General features: G+C 44.1%; 2 non-coding genes across 2 annotated transcripts; both read left to right on the top strand.

Annotated features, from left to right (window-relative positions):
• The first annotated feature begins 11,510 nt into the window (after positions 1 to 11,510).
• trnar-ccu (transfer RNA arginine (anticodon CCU)) lies at positions 11,511 to 11,583 on the top strand. Its single transcript has one exon. It is a non-coding gene; the product is annotated as a tRNA-Arg (tRNA).
• Positions 11,584 to 14,339: 2,756 nt separating this feature from the next.
• On the top strand, positions 14,340 to 14,410 carry trnag-gcc (transfer RNA glycine (anticodon GCC)). The gene has a single exon. It is a non-coding gene; the product is annotated as a tRNA-Gly (tRNA).
• Positions 14,411 to 14,681: the final 271 nt, after the last annotated feature.

The following is a 14,681-nucleotide window of genomic DNA, read 5'->3' as shown; positions in this document are numbered from 1 at the left end:
GGTTGGTATTATGTTTATATGGTTGTTTTTGTTGGTTGGTTGTTATTATGGTTATTAATAATACGATCTATAGTTGAAATCTGAGCCTAAATAAAAAGAAAAAGCAAGTGATTAGGTTTATGAGCAATCTAATTACTTATTCGTTTAAAAAGCTATATAAAATAAAGTTTATTATTAATTTGCTGGACAGAGCGGTGAACATTATTATGCATGAGACAAAGATAACGATCCTGATCAGTTTAGAAATCTGTGTACGCTGTAAGGTTTTTACTTCTTAAACTTTTAAAATACACGTTTAGAATTGAAAGAAATCCTCTTCCTGGTATAGCACACCAGCACGTCTTTTTTCTCCAATCAGAGGGGTGTCAGATGGTGTCAGCCAATCACCATTCTGCGTTGGGTAGCAACGGGTGACTGTTCTCAGGCGGAAGATGTAAACAGCTTAATGTTCGTGTTAAATAATTTTTTTTAATTAAAATTCATTCTATACAGCAATCGCATATTTGGGTACCGTTTCATAAAACTTTCATGCTTAAAATGTTTAGGGAGAAATGGAAGACTGGTGTGTATTTTTTCTTTAAACTACCAAGACCAGCCATACACAGTACAGTTTACATACATACAGTAATGTTTATGTTCCTAAATTAATATCGTTTATGACCTTCAGATGCGTTATGCTCCTCTTCTTTTTATGCTCAGCTACTAAAATTTCCCTTTAGTGGTAAAATCCATATAAATATTCAAAACTAAGCGGATTAAAATGTGGACAGCAAAGACATTAAATGATTAAATCTTTGCACTACCAACCAATGCACCACGAGTGCCCCTGTCGGTCATTTTGGCCAGCCAATCACTTGTCCTGCGGTACCCTCCGGTGCCCCGCGGTGGCTTGTGGGTAGGTTACTGTACCGCGGGTTTTTACCGCGCATTTTGAATGGCTGCATCTATTAAACGCATACCTTAGACGTCTAAATGTGGTCTGCAATTCGTCTAGAATCTCTGCACAGTGTACGAAGTAAATTATTTTCGCAGTAATTAATTTACACGTGTATAATAAATATAGTAAATATAATAAATTAATTACTGCGAAAATAATTTACTTCGTACACTGTGCAGAGTGCCGTATACTCCTAGTTGCGGCACACACGATACATACAGTAAAAAGCCTCAGGCACTGTGTTAGATGTGTTTTCGATGTTATATATGCGTTTATTCATGTCGTCGATTTTACGGTTGCAATTCGACGTTGATTATACGTTGAGGCGACGTATATATACGTATAGCCGTATTTTCGCCATAAATATACGTATATTCGACGAATCAATGCCCACTGGGAAGGCGCATTGAAGGGTGCACCCCCATCATTAATCGTTGCGCCTCTGTGAAAGGAAAGCTCTTGAGCAGTCGTTGAAACAGCTCGGATGAAACACTTGATTGCTTCCATGTGCATCTGGAGCCCATTTCTTATTTTCACTTCACGCCGCCCAAAGCATTTCTAAAACAGGAGATTCGCGTTTGGGAATGCGCCCTGCCCTACAAATAAAACAGGTCTACGGGTCTGAAAGCTGCTCCACGGAAAACAGTTCTGTTGCGCTTTTGATCAAAGGGAGATTCGCTGTTCTTACTTTTTGATGACATAACACCCAAAGGGGCTTCTTTGGAGCTGTATTCCAACCAGCATCCTAAAGTTTCTTGGCGGTATCCTTTACAGTCCTCTGTTCGGTCGACAAGGGACAGAAGGGGGCAGTTTTCCTCACACATACAGTGCAATGTACTGTAGTGTTCCCGTTCATTGAATTCGCAGTTCTGCATCAGACCTCTAACTCGTTTCATTAGCTTGGATTTAAGCCACGAAGCAGGCTTCTACTGTATAAACGTCTAGAGGAATCACAAACTATTTGAGAGGCCATCATCCCAGGGGGAACTGACAAAGTCTATCCCTAAACACCTAGCGCAGTCTCTCAAGAGACTGTCAAAAATCGCTTTCTCCGTTTGCATTGCAAGTAAGTGAAAACGCGGTCTCAACCCAGAGCCACTTGGCAGCAGCGGCACGTAAATACTGTTACTGTCACTGCTCGATACCGATGTTAGCCTACTATACCATGTTCAGCCACCGCTAGAAACTGCATGGCTCTAGTTCTGGAGCAAACGACAGGAGGGCCAACGTCGAACGGGCACACATGTCAGACATGGAAACCGACGAGAGTGGGATTCGAACCCATACATGCAGAGCACAATGGATTAACAAGCCATCGCCTTAACCACTCAGCCACCTCGTCAACAGAACTGGACTGTCCCAACTGAGTTGGCGCGCTCCAGATGATCTTTTTCTTTTTTTTCCCTCGTACTCGAGGGTCATTTTCCTGTTCCACATGCGATTTCAACATTTTCCTTGGGAGATGTCAAGCCAGCAAGCCACTGCTGTGGTTCAGTGGCCAGTGTGGAGTTCAGTGGCCCTGTTGTACACAGAAAGCACATTGAGCTCCTTGGACATGAAAAGTTCCAGATAAAAGCCATTTGTCATCCTTTCTCTTGGTGTCGATGTTGCTATTGTATGTAAAGGTGGCAACTTGCTCAGCGAGCAGGCGGAGCACACACCGAATGCAGATGTGTCTGAGTGGTGTGTCCAAGTGGCTGCAAAAGGACAGCACTCCCGGGGCGCCGTGGCTTAGTTGGTTAAAGCGCCTGTCTAGTGAACAGGAGACCCTGGGTCTGAATCCCAGCGGACAACCGCTAGACTTAATTAAACACAAGTATTCATTTCCTGTCTTTAACATGACTTGTTTTTCTTAAAATGGATGCAACTTGCAAAACATGAAATACAAACCTTGCTAATCAGCGCTAGCAGCTGGCAAAAAAAAAAGAAGTCAGCAATGTTTTTTTTCTTTAACCTTAACCCTGCTAATGGAGAAGAGTTAAACGACCGAGTCTATGCAGCTTAAACGGTGCGCACGTCGGGTTCTTAGCTGAAAGGGTGGTAAATCACGCTCACCCCAGTCCTTAATCTTTTAAACAGGATACAAAATTGAACCTAGTCGCCACATCACATACATCCTGTTCAATGATAAAAAGGTAACATCTATCCTCACTCCAGAGTAAATCTCACGTTGAGGGCATATTTTTTTTCACTTTACCGTGAATCGGGCTCGGCTGCACAGAGGAGAGAGGACGGTGACAGGGGAGTCACACGCTGGCGGTTTGAATACGCGGAAGATCACTGAGGGATCCACAGTATATGGACCCTCCGTGCGCCATCAGTCCACACTCCGGACTCTGAATCCTGCCATCCGAGTTAAGATCTCGGCGGAACCTGAGGCGCAGTTCTTTCTTAAAACGTAATCTGGTGAGCATTTCTAGAATCGTACTTGTATAGATGCAGCCTTTAATGTGTTGCTAGGTTAAAATTGATGATTTCTTGAACTTCAGTAGGAAACTGCCCTCTTGATTTCGGATTTAATTTCTTTATTACAGGGGCGCTTTTATGAAGACAGAGTCATGTTCAGGTACTTTGCTTGATGGAGGAAGCTCATTTCGGACTCTGTGATCTGCTCACTTGGAAAGGTCTGCTGTACTACTACAAGAGAGAAGTAGAGTCTGGAAGAAGGGACAATTTTATGATGCTTTGGAAGATAATGTTTTTTTTTTTCTTTGAAATCGAAATGAATCAGAATATCAGTGCAAAAGACAAACTCTTGGTTTGGTTTAAAGAGATATGGTTTTAAAACAGACAAAATGTAGAAAACAGGTGTTTCTCACTTTTGGAAAAGAATGGACCGGGGGTAATATTTTACTAGTTGCAGTGCTGATCTCACTGGGTTACAGTCCTGCAGTGTCACACCAGGGCCAGTGGCGCAATGGATAACGCGTCTGACTACGGATCAGGAGATTGCAGGTTCGACTCCTATCTGGCTCGGGTTGTTTTTAAACGCATCGGGCTACTCCCTAAGCAGTCTGTGCTACTTACTGCATTGTAATCGTACCCAGTAAGAGATTTCCTTCATGTAAATGAACTGCACCTGACAGCTTTAGAAAAACACCTGGGCTCAGTACGGTGCTGAGAGCTCAGCGTTGCTGTTCTAATTAGCACGCACTGCATCGGCTATGAGCCCGAACCTTTCAATTATTCCGATCAGTAAGTCAACACGTAGTCCACATGAACGGTAGAAATATTCTGTTGTCTGTCTCTTGTTTGTATAGAACTGAATGTCCCTGACAATGTACTGTTAGTTTTAATTGAAGAACGGCATTAGTGTTCAAATATACCAGACAAGTTTACGTAACTGCTCATGCGACACTCAGTTGTAATTAGTCAAGAAATAAAGTCGAACAACAGCTGCGGGTTTGATTCTGAACGTATGAGATTGCAGCGCCTTTTACTTTCATTGACAAATGATAGAGATTCGAAGAGAGATCCTTCAGACCAGCAAGCAAACCCACGGCTATTTCGGTTTTCTATCTAGGCAACGTTGGTGTCTGCAATAGCATACATGAAAGCGTGATGCAATTTCTGTGGCTACATTTGTTGCACGTCATGCACAGTAAGAGTGTTTCTAACACCAAATAAAAAGTCAACAATTAGCGATCACGCCTTCTCCTCAGTTAACCCACTGAAACCCTTGCTGTTAACAGTTCTTTACTGCGTGGTTTACGAGCACCTACATATCGTGTCGGTTCTTTCAGCTTTATTCATTAGGTTTGCAAAGGCATAAGTAGAGCACCAGAGGTGCGAACGCAAAATGTGTGGTTATCTGAAGAATTGCTTTCAATGGCAGCGGGTCCAAGCGATTTAGCGTTTTTATAGTACCGGGAAAGGAGAAACGGCACACCGGGGTAAAGTTAGCTCGAAGTTCGAAAACGATTTTGGCACGCCTGTAGCGCTTTCACGAAACCTCTTAGAATTGCGAGAATGCTTGTTTTGTGTATAAAATACATTGTGGATGCTTTCTCAGCCTTTACTTTTTCGTTTTTATGACATTTTTTTGACCAAGCACGAATATTCTTTTGTCCATATCTTCGCAATGGAAGCACAGAACGCCGTCAAACCAAATGCATTTTAAAGACCACGACTTGTGGATATTTCCACACTCTTTACATCAAACTATCAGTGAGCTAATTATCTTTTTTTAAACCTCCGGTTTTTCATCGATGCGTAATTACGCACGAACTGGAACCCGGGGGACTGCTGTGTGCACACGTTCACAACGCGAGAAATACTGTTCAAATCGCTTCGTGCGAAAAACCCGTATATGACCATAGGAAGCAGAACAGCGCAGTCTCCCATTACCCAGACTGTAAGCACGGGAATAAAGCTTTGTTTGACTTCTGAAACCCTTCCTTTACGCCCTGTTTTCATTCAGGTAAGGGTCAACTATATTGAAAATACTACTGACAGCAGGAAGATTAAAATATTCTTTACTCAGCATCTTATTAAAAACAGCTCCCATGATGTTCAAACCGATTTTTTACACAGAACACTGACACAGCTTTGCATTCTGAATCTCTTTTTCTCATGCTTTTATTTAATATGGCACAATGCACTGGGATAGGGGTATTCTGTTCACAAACCAATAGCATTTAAACCACAGCACCCACAATGCTGCAAGTGTTTTGCACACTAAGCAGGTCCTCTGACTTTTTCCAGCTTTATTTTGGGTTGTGGAACCTTTCTTTATATTTTTTAGGATTTTCTGAAGATAACACTACAGGTGGGATGGGTGGGTTGTCTTCATGGCTCAATAGCATTTCAAATACAGCACCCACACTGCTGAAACCAAGTGTTTTACACACCAGACAGGCCCCCGAACCTCATACAACCTTACTGTGGCTGTGGCCCCTGTCTTTATTTTGTAATGAGTTTCTGAAGATAACACTACAGGTAATACACTGGGACAGGTGGGTCGTCTTCATGGCTCAATAGCATTTCAAATACAGCACCCACTCTGCTGAAACCAAGTGTTTTACACACCAGACAGGCCCCCAAACCTCATACAACCTTACTGTAGCTGTGGCCCCTTTCTTTAATTTTTTATGATTTTCTGAAGATTACACTACAGGTAATACACTGGGACGGGTGGGTCGTCTTCATGGCTCAATAGCATTTCAAATACAACAGCAACACTGCTGAAACCAGGTGTTTTACACACCAGACAGCCCCCAGAACCTTATACAACCTTGCTGTGGTTGTGGCCCCTTTCTTTATTTTTTTAATAAGAATTTTAGTTTTTCAATATGGCACCATTAGACAGGCGGTACATGGGGATTGGGGGGTGCTATTCATGAGTCAATAGCTCTTCAAGCACAACAGCCACAGTCCTGCAACCAGGTGTTTTACACACCAGACAGCTCCCCTAACCTTATACAACCTCGCTTTGAGTTGTTTAACATTTCTTTCAAATCACTTGGGTTCATCAATCATTTGATCATTTTTCAGCGTGGAATAAACCTATTACTTGTTCCTTGGAGATTACCATCTGCTGATAAGATATGATCGCTATATTGACCATATACAATTTCTTGCATAAGGAATTCATATTTTGCATACACCGATCCCCCCGGAGTCCCAATTGATTCTGGTTTTGGAAAGCTAAAGGACAATGAGCTTCACGATACCAGGGGGACAGTGGGTGGTCAAGTCTCCCCTAAACAATGGATCTTGTCAGATTATGATGTCAGTGCATTTAATAAATGTTGTTGAACTCTCTTTAGCCCAAATACAGAGGAGCCCAGACCCAGAATGTTACACATACTGACAGAGAGTGATCTCATTATGTGTGTTTGGATTTTAACAACTATTTTTATTGTTTGCTAGAACCAAAACAATCTATGTTAGACATTTTCATCTTCAGCCAAAAATACAAACCTGTGTACGTTGTGTGGTGCAGGTTCTTGTCCCATCCTGCTCTTGGTCCAGGTTGGAGGGTTGCACCGATTCTGAATCTTGTTAGCTGGTATGGATGGGTTTGGGGGTGTTGATACCAGAGTGGTCCAGGAGGGGGATTCAGGTGTCTCGGGGGCATTCTTGTTTTTCTATGAGTTCAGGTTGATTCTGTTGGTTCTGTCATGAATCTCCCTCACGCAGGCAAGCGCTCCCGCATTCCCTCGAGCTCTCCCCATACCAAACGTGCACATGTCAATCAGTCCTCTACTTAAACCCTCATCTGTCCCCCGGTCATTGCTCACGATTGAGATTCTCTCCCGGAGCTTACCTACTAACTACGCCTTTGCCTTACTATGACTTCTCCCCTGGACCTCGACCCCGCTTTTCCGACAACTGCTTTAGCCACTCGATTTTGTACCTTCGCCTGTTTTACGCTTTCTCGGATCCTGACCCCAGCCTGTCTCTTCATTTACGCCTCTGCCTACCGACGCAACTTCTACGCCTTCCCGGACTCGGGCCCCTGCCTGTTTACTCCGACTACGCCTGCGTCTCGCGCCAACCCTACCAAGGGCACCGCATTGGATCCCTATCCTCAGCAGTCAGCCCCTGCGTGACAGGTTCTGAGTGTCTTGGTTACATCCGTTTGTGTGTATAGATGAAAAAGCTATTGAAGAGCACCCCCACACCCCCCACCCGTCTCGGTGGAAGTTGCCATGTTCAAAAAATCCTAAAAAGATAATTAAAGTTGCACACAACAAAGCATGACTGTGAAAGGTCAGGAGGCCTGCCTAGTGAGCACAACACTTGATTACAGTAAAAAAAAACATTAAAAAATAAAGAAATGTTCCACAACTCAAAGCAAGGTTGTATAAGGTTAGGGGAAATGTCTGGTGTAAAACACCTGGTTGCAGCACTGTGGCTGTTGTGCTTGAAGAGCTATTGACTCATGAATAGCACCCCCCAATCCCCATGTACCGCCTGTCTAATGGTGCCATATTGAAAAACTAAAATTCTTATTAAAAAAATAAAGAAAGGGGCCACAACCACAGAAAGGTTGTATAAGGTTAGGGGACCTGTGTGGTGTGTAAAACACTTGGTTTCAGCAGAGTGGGTGCTGTATTTGAAATGCTATTGAGCCATGAAGATGACCCACCTGTCCCAGTGTATTACCTGTAGTGTTATCTTAAAAAAATCATAAAAAATTAAAGAAAGGGGCCACAGCCACAGCAAGGTTATATAAAGTTAGGGGGCCTGTCTGGTGTGTAAAACACTTGGTTTCAACAGTGTGGGTGCTGTATTTGAAATGCTATTGAGCCATGAAGACGACCCACCTATCCCAGTGTATTACCTGTAGTGTTATCTTCAAAAAATCATAAAAAATTAAAGAAAGGGGCCACAGCCACAGCAAGGTTATATAAAGTTAGGGGGCCTGTCTGGTGTGTAAAACACTTGGTTTCAACAGTGTGGGTGCTGTATTTGAAATGCTATTGAGCCATGAAGACGACCCACCTATCCCAGTGTATTACCTGTAGTGTTATCTTCAAAAAATCATAAAAAATTAAAGAAAGGGGCCACAGCCACAGCAAGGTTATATAAAGTTAGGGGGCCTGTCTGGTGTGTAAAACACTTGGTTTCAACAGTGTGGGTGCTGTATTTGAAATGCTATTGAGCCATGAAGACGACCCACCTATCCCAGTGTATTACCTGTAGTGTTATCTTCAAAAAATCATAAAAAATTAAAGAAAGGGGCCACAGCCACAGCAAGGTTATATAAAGTTAGGGGGCCTGTCTGGTGTGTAAAACACTTGGTTTCAACAGTGTGGGTGCTGTATTTGAAATGCTATTGAGCCATGAAGACGACCCACCTATCCCAGTGTATTACCTGTAGTGTTATCTTCAAAAAATCATAAAAAATTAAAGAAAGGGGCCACAGCCACAGCAAGGTTATATAAAGTTAGGGGGCCTGTCTGGTGTGTAAAACACTTGGTTTCAACAGTGTGGGTGCTGTATTTGAAATGCTATTGAGCCATGAAGACGACCCACCTATCCCAGTGTATTACCTGTAGTGTTATCTTCAAAAAATCATAAAAAATTAAAGAAAGGGGCCACAGCCACAGCAAGGTTATATAAAGTTAGGGGGCCTGTCTGGTGTGTAAAACACTTGGTTTCAACAGTGTGGGTGCTGTATTTGAAATGCTATTGAGCCATGAAGACGACCCACCTATCCCAGTGTATTACCTGTAGTGTTATCTTCAGAAAATCCTAAAAAATATAAAGAAAGGTTCCACAACCCAAAACAAAGCTGGGAAAAGTCAGAGGACCTGCTTAGTGTGCAAAACACTTGCTGCATTGTGGGTGATGTGGTTTAAATGCTATTGGTTTGTGAACAGAATACCCCTATCCCAGTGCATTGTGCCATATTAAATAAAAGCCTGAGAAAAAGAGATTCAGAATGCAAAGCTGTGTCAGTGTTCTGTGTAAAAAATCGGTTTGAACATCATGGGAGCTGTTTTTAATAAGCTGCTGAGAAAAGAATATTTTAATCTTCCTGCTGTCAGTAGTATTGTGAATATAGTTGACCCTTACCTGAATGAAAACAGGGCGTAAAGGAAGGGTTTCAGAAATCAAACAAAGCTTTATTCCCGTGCTTACAGTCTGGGTAATGGGAGACTGCGCTGTTCTGCTTCCTATGGTCATATACGGGTTTTTCGCATGAAGCCGTATTGAACAGTATTTCTCGCGTTGTGAACGTGTGCACACAGCGGTCCCCCGGGTTCCAGTTCGTGCGTAATTACGCATCGATGAAAAACCGGAGGTTTAAAAAAAGATAATTAGCTCACTGATAGTTTGATGTAAAGGCTGTGGAAATATCCACAAGTCGTGGTCTTTAAAATGCATTTGGTTTGACGGCGTTCTGTGCTTCCATTGCGAAGATATGGACAAAAGAATATTCGTGCATGGTCAAAAAAATGTCATAAAATCGAAAAAGTAAAGGCTGAGAAAGCATCCACAATGTATTTTATACACAAAACAAGCATTCTCGCAACTCTAAGAGGTTTCGTGAAAGCGCTACAGGCGTGCCAAAATCGTTTTCGAACTTCAAGCTAACTTTACCCCGGTAAACGGCACTTCGCCTTTGCCGCGCAGGCACAAGGCGACGTGCGGCAGACGCCGGAGTCGGCAAGTTCCGAACCTGCGCGGGGAATCCCCAACGCACTTAACCACTCGGCCACGACAAAAGCGAGCTCGCTGTCGCCGCATTCCTCCTATAATCTAACACGGAGTGCGAGGTGGCTGCGGAAACCTTTTTAAAGTCGCTCTCCGTTAAAAAAAAATACCTTTCACAAGATTCGTGCCGGCAGACAGACACGCCTCAGAGGGTTTAAGGCTGGCTTCACGTTCAAATGATAAAGTCCCCCAGTCCGGATGTCAAAATGCAACTTTGGCAGACAGAAAAAACATCAACAAACCACAAATGGTTTTTACAAGCTGCACCACACTGCACTTTCAAAAGCATTTACATTCGTGTTAGACGCAGGAATTGCCTTTGATTTGCGCGCTTACGAACGCCATGGAAAACGAAACAAAACTAAAGCCCTCAGCTCCTGCACTTGATTATAATGCCGTTACGTGTCGAAGCAGGAATTTATGTCATCCTACCACTGCAACACGGGGAATAGAGAGAAATGAGTACACGCTACGAATTGTCTCTAATCAGTCCCTACAGTTGTAAGGCGCCTGGAAGCGTGCACCCCCATCATTAATCTTTGCGCATCTGTGCAAGGTAAACTCTGGAGCAGTCTTTGAAACGGCTCAAAGGAAACACGTGATTGATTCCATGTGCATCTGGGGTTCATTTCTTATTTACATTTAATTCAAGGGAAAGGCTTGGGTCAGTTTCAGACGGCCTCCAACAGCGAGATTCAAGCGCCCCACCTTCAGCCCAATCTGCACAGCCAGAACGCCAACGGCTCCTATGCTCTCCGGGGTGCGGTTGTGACCCCGTAACCTAAAATGTTGGTGGCAGACAAATGGAGACTAACAGGTGACGTCCTAGGACATGACTACATTGTGGGGATGGTGACCATTGCTTGGAAAAGAGTGCGAGGCCCCTTTAGAAAAACATTTTGTTAACAGGCATTCTGCCTCAGCCTAAACACCTATAGCTTGCAAAGCGCATGCTATTAGACAGGCACCTCTGCAAGACCTTAAGAGTCTCTTAAACTAGTGATAGTAAGGTGTTCCCAATGGGCGATATTCGGCTTTCAAATCATCTCTCCGTGGAAGCGCCGAGATGCAGCTGTTTAAGGCTTAGAAGCAGATGACTGTTTTACTGCCTAACTGATCACTGTCAGTCAGGGAGCTCAGAGGTGAAAAGCCTGTCTGAGAGACAATTCGCCGTCGATCAGTTCAATATGTTCCGTACCAGCTCGGCGCACCTGAGATCATCTTGGTAGCCGTGTAGCTCAGATGAGTGAGAGCGTGTGTGTGTACCACCGTGATTGGATGCCGGTCCTTCTCAGGTCACAGTAAACCTTCTGCTGCCTAACTTTCCTAATTTTGGGGATCCCTTTGAAAAAGCAAAGGAAAAAAAAACTGGCTCTTCATCAGCGTGATCGACCCAACCCAGTGTGCCCCAGTGGCCTAATGGATAAGGCACTGGCCTCCTAAGCCAGGGATTGTGGGTTCGAGTCCCATCTGGGGTGCTCCTGTCCCATTTTGAGCATACAAATGTCTTTGTGGTTTGCAAAGCTACAACTCCACCTTACTCAGTGAGCGTCTCTGCTTTTCTCTCACATACAGTTGGGAGAAAAACTTTTGTAAACAGCCCTTCGGAATGATGTGGATTTCTGCATGAATGGCTCCTAACATGTGATCTTATCTTTATCTAAGTCATAATAATTAATAAAGAGATTCTGATTTAACAAAGAACACACACCCAACATTTGACATTGCTGTTTCTTTATTGACCAAATGGTTTAAACAATCAAGGTCATTGATGGAAAAAGTACGTGAACCCTTATATTAAGGAGCTAGTGGAACCTCCTTTATGACAAAAACCTCAACCCCCACTTTCTGTAGCGGCTTGTCAGACCTGAGCAGCGGTTAGGAGGTATTTTGGCCTATTCCTCTATGCAAAACTGTTTCAGTTCATGTATATTTTTGGGATGTCTTGCGCTGAATGGCCTGCTTCAGATCACGCCACAGCACTTCAATGGGATTGGGGTCAGGACTCTTACTTGGCCATCCCAACATACAGAATTTCTTCTGTTTCAGCCACTCTGTTGTTGATGTACTCCTTTGTTTTTGTCATGTTGCAAGACCCAGCGTCTTTTGAGTTTTAGATCACAGGCAGACACCCTGACATTCTGCTGTAGAATTTCCTGATACATCTCGGAATTCATCGGTCCCTCGATGATTGCAAGCCGTACAGCCTCCGCCATGCTTCCCAGGTGGGATGAGGTTTTGGAGTTGGTATGCGGTGTTTTGTTATCTCCAAACATAACGCTGTGCACATTTACCAACAAGTTCAACTTTTGTCACGTCTGTCCACAGAACATTGTTCCAGGAGTTGTGGAACATCCATGTGGTCTTTAGCAAACTTGAGAGGGGCAGTGGTGGTTTTTTTGGGGGGGAGAGCAGTGGTTTCCTCCGTGGTGACCTCGCATGATCACCACTCCTGTTCAGATTTCTTCTTATGGTGGACTCATGGACACAGACGTAAGACAAAGTAAACCACCTGTTTGCTAGATCCCATCCCCACTCAGCAAGTCAAAGATTCCCTCGAAGGACTGGCAGGACCTATAATTAGTATGATGAATGCATCGCTTGCGTCAGGCGTCGTACATGATCAATTTAAGGTAGTGGTTCTTAGACCGCTCCTTAAGAAGTCAAATTTGGATCCACAAGTTCTTAACAACTACAGGCCTGTCTCAAAGGTCCCATTTCAATCTAAAAGTCTTGAAAGAATAGTTGTTGCCCAACATCAAATGGATTCAAATAATATACTTGAGAAATTTCAGTCTGGTTTCTGAAACTGCATTAACAAGAGTCGTAAATTATATTCTCTTAGCTACTGATGCGGGGAATGCAACAGTGCTAGGAATGCAAACTTTAGGTTGCGCTTCTTCATGCTGCATCATTGGCATGAGTGGAGCTTTTTAAACGTCTGTACTTACTGCGCCCCATAAGAAATCATTTGTCCCTGTTCAAAAGAGATTGTGCGATGTCCTGCAGCGTTCGCAAAGCAAACCTTTGACAGTTTGAATAGAGGAATTTATTCTGCTTCCTGTGCGTGCAGTAGTTACAAACTTGAACGTCTTTAAACGATCTCCTGCAGTTTTCAGTGGGCGGGCTTTGTCAGATGGCTTGGAAAAACACACTGTGTTTCGGCTCGGGAAACATCATGAGCAGTGTCCTGCATGTTTTCTGTGTATAGCTGTCTTTTAACGCATACAGAATTCATTCGAAATCATTGATTTCTCCAATTAACAAGGGTCCCTTAAATGATGAGTCAAAGTAACATCTAATCGGATTAGTTTCCTTAGAGCTGGTTCAGAGTTTGCTCAAGAGTTTACCTATCACAGATGCGCAAAGAAGAATGTTGGGGGTGCACGCTTCAAGGCGCCTTACAGCTGTAGGGAGTGATTCGAGACGATTCGTGGCGTGTGCTCGTTCCCATATACCATACGCCCCAGCGTGCAGTGCTAGGATGACGTACAATACCGCTTGGGCACGTAACGGTGTTATATGCAAGTGCGGGACGTGAGGGTTTTCGTTTGTTCATTTTGTTTTGCTCTGCTTTGCTTTGTTTTGCTTTCCATCGCGTGGGTAAGAGCGTAAATAAAAAGGCGATTCCTGCGTCTACCACTAATGTAAGAGCTATTTCAAGTGCGACGTGGTGCGGCTTTTCAAATGCTTGTGGGCATTTCTCTGTTGTTGATTCTTTTTTTGTGTGTAACAAAGTGGCATTTTCATGTCCGGACGGGGAGACTTTATCATTCCGACATGAAGCCACCCTTAAGTCCTCTGAGGCGTGTCTGTCTGCAAGGCTTGTATTTTGGAAATGTTTTTTTGAAACGGAGAACGACTTTGAAATAGGCTTCCGCCGGCGCCTCGCGATCCAGGTAAGATTGTAGCAAGAACGCAGCGGTGGTGGGGCTTGCTGTAGTCGTGGCAGAGTGGTTAAGGCGATGGACTAGAAAGCCATTGGGGTCTCCCCGCGCAGGTTCGAATCCTGCCGACTACGTTATCCGCCTCCAGTCGGTGTGTTTCGGCGCAAGCAAAGAAGCACGCCTCTTTGCTGTTCCTGGTGGTTTTAAAACGCCCAATCGCTTGTACCCGCTGCCTTGGAAATAAGTTCTTCAGCGTCCGCGAATGGCATTTTGCAGCTGGAAGCAGATGTCGACGCGTTTTGCACAGAGCACCAAAAAAGCGTCTTTTTTGAAGGCCCAGGCACTGAGCATTGGTGGTTCAGTGGTAGAATTCTCGCCTGCCACGCGGGAGGCTCGGGTTCGATTCCCGGCCAATGCAGTGGCTTTTGCAGCGAGCGGCTCCATCACTTGCATCCCCTTGCAACTCGCAACTCAAAAAACCCACTGAAGCTAAGCAGGTGTGAGCCAGGTCAGTACCCGGATGAGGGTGAGCTACAGGGAAAAACAAAGCTTCCAGCTGGAAGCGGTGTTAATGGTGCCGGCGGTGGGGCGCTCGCCCTGAGGTCTGTGCGGGTCCCAATGCCCCAGTATAGTGACGGAGATGCTGTGTTGTAAAAGGGCGCTGTCTTTTGGATGAGATGTAAAACCGA

The sequence above is a fragment of the Lepisosteus platostomus genome, unplaced genomic scaffold (assembly GCF_059453375.1).
Source record: "Lepisosteus platostomus isolate fLepPlt1 unplaced genomic scaffold, fLepPlt1.hap1 Scaffold_32_H1, whole genome shotgun sequence".
NCBI lineage: Eukaryota > Metazoa > Chordata > Actinopteri > Semionotiformes > Lepisosteidae > Lepisosteus > Lepisosteus platostomus.
This window is presented reverse-complemented; position numbering and strand designations above follow the sequence as displayed.